We start from the raw sequence: 8376 nt of genomic DNA, 5'->3' as shown, positions 1-8376 counted from the left end.
CTCTCTCTCTCTCTCTCTCTCTCTCTCTCTCTCTCTCTCTCTCTCTCTCTCTCTCTCTCTCTCTCTCTCTCTCTCTCTGTCATCAATAGAGCCACTTTGTATAGCTTGTGCAAATCTGCCATGCACCTTGCAGTGTGCGCATATCATCCTGGGTGGTGACACTCACTAAAACACTGTGACACATACACACACACACACACACACACACACACACACACACACACACACACACACACACACACACACACACACACACACACACACACACACGTGCGCGCGTGCACACACATGCACACACACGCACACACCACGCAGACACATATTTGCCTCCCGAGGTTTTCCTCGCTTCTCTTTCATCTTTTATTCAAAAGTGCTGAGCAGGAATAAAATAATCGGACGATCCGGCGAGGGTGGCAAGAGGTGTGAGACGAGAGGGGGGTTGGTGGTGGTGGTGGGAGTGGAGGGTCGATTCGTGGGAGACACATTTGCGTACTCATCTTTTTTTCCTCTCCTCCCCTCCATCCATCATTGGCAGGGGAGCTCTCTAATAACGTTTGTAGCGGTGTTTACTAATGTTTCATTCATTAAGCGTCAGCAGCCATGGGGGAAAGACATCATCCAGCCGCCAAAGTGGAGGTTATTATCAACTTAAATCATCTCACAGCGTACCTGTTTGGTCGACTGTCACAGGCCCAGGCCTCACTGGCCCCAGGGGGAGGGAAGGGAGAGAGACTCTGTCATCCTATCTCTCTCTCTCTCTCTCATTCAGTCCTGATATTTTCTTTCTTTCTTTCTTTCTTTCTTTCTTTCTTTCTTTCTTTCTTTCTTTCTTTCTTTCTTTCTTTCTTTCTTTCTTTCTTTCTTTCTTTCTTTCTTTCTTTCTTTCTTTCTTTCTTTCTTTCTTTGCGTGGGTTTCCTTTTCGCAGTCATTATTATTTCAAAATATCCTTAAATATCAAACCAGTTAGCTGGGAGTGTTTGTTTGCCAATATAGAAATGATACATGGTTAATTAAAACAACAGAGTAAGAGTATGAGGCAAATTAAATGACAATGTAAAAACGAAATGAACCCGGATGACAAAACATTTATTACAACTAAAGAAAACAATGAATGCAATGGAATGCCGTCTGATTTACACACAATGCTGCACGTTGTGAGCTATTTGTAGCACAACTATATGTTTAACCCATTTTGGGCGGGAACCCCATTTAGTTAAGCATTATGTTATACTTTAGCTATTGATTCTACAAGCACCGAGTGCCGCGCTACGAGCTTGTAGGTCTTGTAGTTCTATTTTTTTAAAGTCGTGAAAATGTGGTGCAAATCTTTGAATATATATTTCAGAGCGCACATTTTTAACTAAAATGTTAAAATATTTGCTTCTGGGGGGTCCCTGGAACAACATATTTTGAGATAGGGGTCCGTGGCCCAATAGAGATATTTCTGGGGGTCCTTGACATGAAAAAGATTTTGAGTTTTTCAGTAAACTATTAGGATTTAGAAGCCCTTTTTTGAATCCAAAATGGGATAAATGGGTCTTTGAAAGATGAGAGGACTTTCCTCATCAGGGCCAGTGACTGTCCTGTCCTTGCAGCACCACTACAGTATGCTTTGTCTCTGAATCTGCCCTCTGGCACTCTACTGTAGTCTGTACCTCCTCTTTCTCTGTCTGTGTGTCTGTCTCCCTATCTCTGTCTCCCCCCCCCTCCTCTCTCTGTCTTATGTCTGTCCACCCCCCCCCCCCCCCTCCTCTCTCTGTCTTATGTCTGTCCACACCCCCCCACCCCATCCTCGCCTCGCTCATTTCTCATTCTCATCATTTTCTCTCTCCGGCCCTCCATCTCTCTCCTTGTCTCTTTCTCCTGTGCCCTCTCTCTCTCCCAATCCTTCACTTTTTCCTGCTCGGCGCAGCAATTATCACCCCACCTCACTTCCCCATGACCTCTGAGATGATTAAATGAGACTATACCTGTGCAGTACTTGTGTGGTGAGGAGCATGCTGTGAGATAGTTTCCCTTTGTTGTGTGTGTGTGTGTGTGTGTGTGTGTGTGTGTGTGTGTGTGTGTGTGTGTGTGTGTGTGTGTGTGTGTGTGTGTGTGTGTGTGTGTGTGTGTGTGTGTGTGTGTGTGCTCGCGCGCGTGTGTGTGTGTGTGTGTGTGAGTAATACAGTAGTCACAGTCGTCTTTAGCCACAGGGCAGGTGAGCTCCAACTGTTTCTGTACGACTGTCTGGCTGACTGCTTACAATATTTAGCAATGGAGACTGTGACCATACAGTACAGTACATACATAGCATAGTAGAGAATCATGGAGCAGAAGATGAGACAATGGAACAGAACAGAATACAACAGAACAGAATTAGTTTATGAACATTTCTATGAACATTTCTATACGACAAAAAGCTCACAGCCTATTGCGATGTAATGTGTTGTGAGCTTGTAGATCTTATTTTCACTAACAAAAGGTCTTCGGGCCTCTTGTATATGCCCATATATGTATAATAGGGATGTCCCGATACCGAATACTGATACCAGTGTTGTGATGTCGTGTTGTGTTTATAGCTATATATCTCGTGTTGTGTTTATAGCAGACTCCTCACTCAAATGTGCACTTGCAGTTTGGGCAACTCGTAAGCAAACTCCCCACATTTGTGTTTACCTGCCATAGTGTCAACCCCTTACTCCTGTGTCGGATCGGTGGTTAGACTGGCATATTCGCCGATACCGATATGATCCGATATGACAAATGAGGGCCGATACCGATACTTTCCCGATACCGATACAGTATCGGGACATCTCTAATATTTAAGAAATCCTATTTTACACCACAACCTCGATATCCGAATCAGCACAACAAGCTGATGTAGTCGTGCAGCTTTTTCATTTAAGTTGAGCAGATTCTTGCGTGTACTTCAACATTTAAAATTATAATATATTTCAATATTGTTGAACTTACTGCATGTTCTTATGCTTATGTTTTCTTTTAAGGTAGAACATTCAAACGTAACGTTTGCCTTATTATTATTACATACTAGACAAAATAAAAAATCCCTACTGCCTTTCGAGTCACTGTACATCTATATTTTAAAATGTGAGGCGTGCACTGCATACTGTACGTTGGCAGACCTCAGTCCCTCTCCGTTACAATACTTGTCTCATTAGGTGTCCGTTGCTCAGCACCTCCTAAGGGTGGAAGTTACACTAATGAGGACGCCACATCTAACGAACATCCTCCTCCTCCCCGTGTTCTTAATTACAGCACCGCTCCTCTCCCCAAGCACACAACACACAGGGCCCGCAGTCGCAGCGAGAATCTACCGCAAAAAACACAGGCAACAAAGGCCTCCTCGTCCCCAAGAGCCAAAATACAAGACACTTGTCTTCGTGTTGTACTACCGAACTGTATGTTTGGGTAAAACAGGAGTGTGTGCACGTGTGCGTGCGTGTGTGTGTATGTGTGTGTGTGTGTGTGTGTGAGTGTGTGTGTGTGAGAGAGAGAGAGAGAGAGAGAGAGAGAGAGATAGTGAGGTATTGGGTGTTTGTTCATTGCAACGATGTCTACTATGCTATTATTTGGTCATGTTGAAACAGGCTGTAGGCTCCTGGGCAGAGCGGTGATTAAACACGTAGCTTTTGAGTCCATGCGTGACGCGTGGTGTGTTAGTGGATAATAGCTTAACAAGTAATATAATAGCTGATGCTCTCACTATTTCTATACAAAGCCACACGGTATAAGTCTCCTCTCCTATACTGAACGCTAGTGTAACCGCTTCGTATAAGAGAGAAAGCGCTTGTAATTCACATGATACTGTAGCTATATGCAAAAGTGTGATTGAGATTTTGAGTTTTGAAAAGAGTGTCTAACTGCTATTGACTGCTAATATAGGCCTACAGAGCTTTGGTGTCGTATAGTCTATGTGCATCGCTCATTTCATAACTTTGGTATTTATTTGTAATTTTAATGACTGCAGCACTATGAATCCGTTGCCTTTTCATATAATAAATAATTTAAGTATGTGTAGGGGATAATATACGCCTTTGAAAGGATGAGATACTGGTACTGCTAATCCACAGTAATATCCATGAATTATGAACAGAGGCTGCTGTCACATCACAGCGTTTCTGGACTCTCTGGCAGAAAAAATAAAAATAAAAAATAAAGTCCTAATTGGTCATTTTGAGCCTCTCTGAAAACTCTGATGCCATTCTGGGCAGACATGCTTGTAGGCCTACATTTCCCATGAGCGCCCGCGGGTACTGTATGCAGATTAGGAAACAATTCCTCAAAGATTGACCTATGGACATGGCCGGTGGCTTCTCCTGCGTTTTCCACTTTCCAGCCAGCCTCTGGTCCCTGGCAGAGATGTCGGGCCACTAATTGGGGCAAAGGGGAAAGCTATAACTGCGCCTCAAACTTTGGACTAATTTTCATTTTCTTTCTCTCTTCTCCTCCTTCCTCTCTGGGGATGTTCTCTCATGGCTGAATTAAGCTGGGCCGAGTTCAGCCGGCCATGTACGGTTAAATCCTTCCTGCGTCTTCCTATCCCTTCTGTTTATTCATTTGGTCTGTGGGCAAAAAACGCCTGGGTTTATTAAAGCAGCATTGCTCCATACCTCCCACCATCATTCCTCCATGCACCCTCCATCTCTCTGCTCTGTGTTCTGGTCTGTACATCTCTCCTTCCCTCCCTCCCTCCCTCCCTCGCTGTCTCTTCTCTCTCTTCTCTCTCTTTCCTCCACGACGAGTCGCCCACAGCTCATAATGGAAGGCAAAGGATTTGAAATTTGAAATTAATTTGGATAATTTGTCTCCTACGAATAGCCTCCTCCCGCCGTTCCTGCCAGGAATATGTTAATACAGTACATCACATTAAGTAATTGCTAGTGCTAGATACACATGATTATGGGGGAGGGAGAGAGAGAGAGAGAGAGAGAAAGAGAGAGAGAGAGAGAGAGAGAGAGAGAGAGAGAGTGACAGAAAGAGAGGAAGAGATAGTGACAGAAAGAGAGGAAGCGAGAATGACAGAAAGAGAGGAAGAGATGGAGAGAGGAAGAGTGCATGGGAGAGGACACTCATCTGAGGACTGATGTCTAATTAGTGTTTGGGCATGCTCAGTGCAGCCCTGCATAGCGCCCTGCTAGCACCTTAGCACACCACAGCACTTAGAGCACCTTGGAAGCAGACATGACAAGCTTCACATACTGTAGGGGAGGACGGGAGGAGAAATACTGTAACCACAGAAAGGGAAGGGCATGGAGAGAGATAATGAACAGAAATGACTGATTTTACTATATAGGACAAATTAGGTCTGTGCTTATGTTTTTTCTTTTTTTTTTGGATAAAGGCGCTATATAAATGCACCATTTATTTATTTTATTTTGCCTGGACCACTGAGCCATGGCCCAGGCCAGGTCTATGCAAAATTGCAAATACATTGACTAAAGCTATAGCAACATGTGATTATAGCAGTAACCTGGGTTTGCATTTGTTTCTCCATAAAGTCATTGTTGTGATTTTTGGTCGGTTGGTGACTGTTGAGTGATGATTCAGTTGAGACGCGTGCACAGAAAATGATAGCATCAGGCAGTATCACACGTCACATTCTGAAGTTGAATACAGACACGGATAAATATATACAGTATTGGACAGACTGGACACAGAACATGCCATTGTGCACAGACGTCAGCCTCTCTGATAACGTAGTTGATGGTCATCGCATCATGGATATCAATATGCTCACGTAGATGAGTGTTTCACCACTGGGTCAGGTAGATACTGCCGAGTTCACGCGGGCAGATGCAAAGATACAGTCTACCATTCATTGTCAATGGAAGCCAGCCACATGAAGATGCAAAGCTACGTTTATAGCTGCTGCAAAAGCTACAACAGCTACAAATGCACTTTTGCAACATTACTGTGTGCACTGCCCAGAATGCATCTGGCCTTTGAAATTACATCATATGATAGCCAAGTCTATGGACTTTTAATGTTTGTTTAGAGAAACCCACCTCCACCTCCTCCACAAACAAAAGACAGACAGACAGACAGACAGACAGACAGACAGACAGACAGACAGACAGACAGACAGACAGACAGACAGACAGACAGACAGACAGACAGACAGACAGACAGACAGACAGACAGACAAGAGTCGCTGTCCATGGTGCTGAATGAACTATTATATAGGTGTTTTACAGCAAAATACCTGCTTTCACAATGTGCTCTGATGATACAATTAATTACAGCTTGATTTTATTTTTTTAATGCTACTTTCAAAGGCAATACAAGCAGTTTACTGTATACATGAACATGATATCTAAATATGAACTGTTCTGTTCATGATGATGACAGTAGGCGGGCTTTAGGCCAGATCAGGCTTTCCACAGCTATACCCCACAGCAGCAGGCAGGCACTGTCAGCAGTGCAGACAGTAGAGCACAGGCTCTCAATGTTTTAACCACAATACAACTAAATATACAATAACTAAACACAAATCTCACTTGAATTGGACTGCAATACTTTACAATTTCATCAGTCGGGGGGCCCCCCCCCGGGCTGCAGCCCACCCTAGACCGGGCCTGCAGACTACAGTACGTACTGTACACCCACCAGATCCTCATATCTACATACATCCACCTCCTCTTCCACACGCACACGCCTTACGTCACCTCCTCCTCCTACACCCACCCCAACTCCATCTTCACCTATACTGTACGTACAGCGCCTGTGTGTGAAGTTTAAAAGAAAGTTAAAATAATACAAGTTATAATGCAAATCGCCATGTCCCACACACGCACACTCAGCACACACACACACACACACACACACACACACACACACACACACACTGACACCTCCTCAGCTCCATGTTAGCTCAGCTATTTGGCTCGCATCATCAAATAGAGCCGTATACTTCACCACCAGCGTGTGTGTGTGCGTTCCAGCCAAGAGACGTAGAGTATACAAGCACATTTCCATGCTCCGCTGAACTGAGAAAAGGTGAGAACGGTGCAACAACGATGTAACACGGCTAGCTGGCGATTCACACCCTGGGAATGTCATGTTGGGATTGAATAGAAAAGTGGGATGCTGGCTGAGGGGGCTGAATTTGGGTTGTTGGGGAATAGATGTGTGAGTGACTCCAACCTGAGATCAACTTCACATTACGAGAGGAGCCCTATGGGTAGTCTGATAATGAGAGGACTCACTGACTGCATGGCTGGGAAGAAAGACAATATGCCCAGTAGAGAGAGAAAAGGAGAAGAAATACATGATAGACAGATAGAGGGATGGAGGGAGTGAGAGAGAGAGAGAGAGAGAGAGAGAGAGAGAGGGAGAAAGAGCAAAGAATGTGAGACAACAGAAAACAGACAAAGAGAGCTGTACAGCCAGTGGTGGAAACGTACTTGCTTGTTTTACTTAAGTATCCATACTGCAATATAGAAGTAGCCTACTGTTACAAGTAAAAGTCTGGAATTCAGAATTTACTTGGCCTGGGCCGTGGCTCAGCGGTCCAGGCACCTTGGCCGGTAGCCCGAGTCTGGCAGTGTGCCGTGGGTTCGACTCCCGATCCCGACGGCATTTACTGCATGTCACTCCCCCATCTCTCCCCCCCATTTCCTGTCAGCCAAATTATAAAATAAAGGCGAAAGCTGCAAAAAAAGAAAAAGTAGAAAGTACAAGTTTCCAAATGTATAATAATCTTTTGCAAATGGCAGATCTAGAAGCTCACGACACATTGTGAGCTTATAGATCGGCTTTTTTTCAAATGCAATATAGTAGGGCTGAATTGGTTAATGCATGCTTTGTATATAATGTAAGTTTTGTAATAATAATCAACACATTTTAAAGCAACTTGTAACTAAAGTTTTCAAATAATTGTAGTGGAGTAAAAGTACTACAATATTTGAATCTGAGATGTAAAAGTATTGGAAATTGGAAATACTCAAGTGAAGTACAAATACCTCAAAAGTGTACTTAAGTTACAGTACTTGAGTAAATGTACTTAGTTACTTTACATCGCTGGTGTACAGTAAAGAAGACACATGATGTCATCTGCGTGTTTTAACCAACACTCTTTAATCCGTTATGGATTTTCTCACCTGGCCTCACTCTCTCTTTAAAATTCTCAGTCTCTCTCTCTATCTCCCTCTCTCTCTCGCCCGCCCAGCATGCTTGACACTCTTTATGTGATGCTCCGCAGGTCTAGCGACGTGCCATGCCTCGTGGCCCGTGATTAACCCATTCTGGGCGGGAACCCCTGTTGGTGTTTTAACTAAGCATTATGTTATACTTTAGCCAGATCTACAAGCTCACGAGCTTGTAGTTCTGCTATTTTTGAAAATTCGTGAAAATGTGGTCCAATGTTTGAATAT

Source organism: Protomyctophum parallelum, assembly GCF_964188405.1.
Source record: "Protomyctophum parallelum genome assembly, chromosome: 12".
Lineage (NCBI taxonomy): Eukaryota > Metazoa > Chordata > Actinopteri > Myctophiformes > Myctophidae > Protomyctophum > Protomyctophum parallelum.
Note: the sequence above shows the minus strand (reverse complement) of the source record.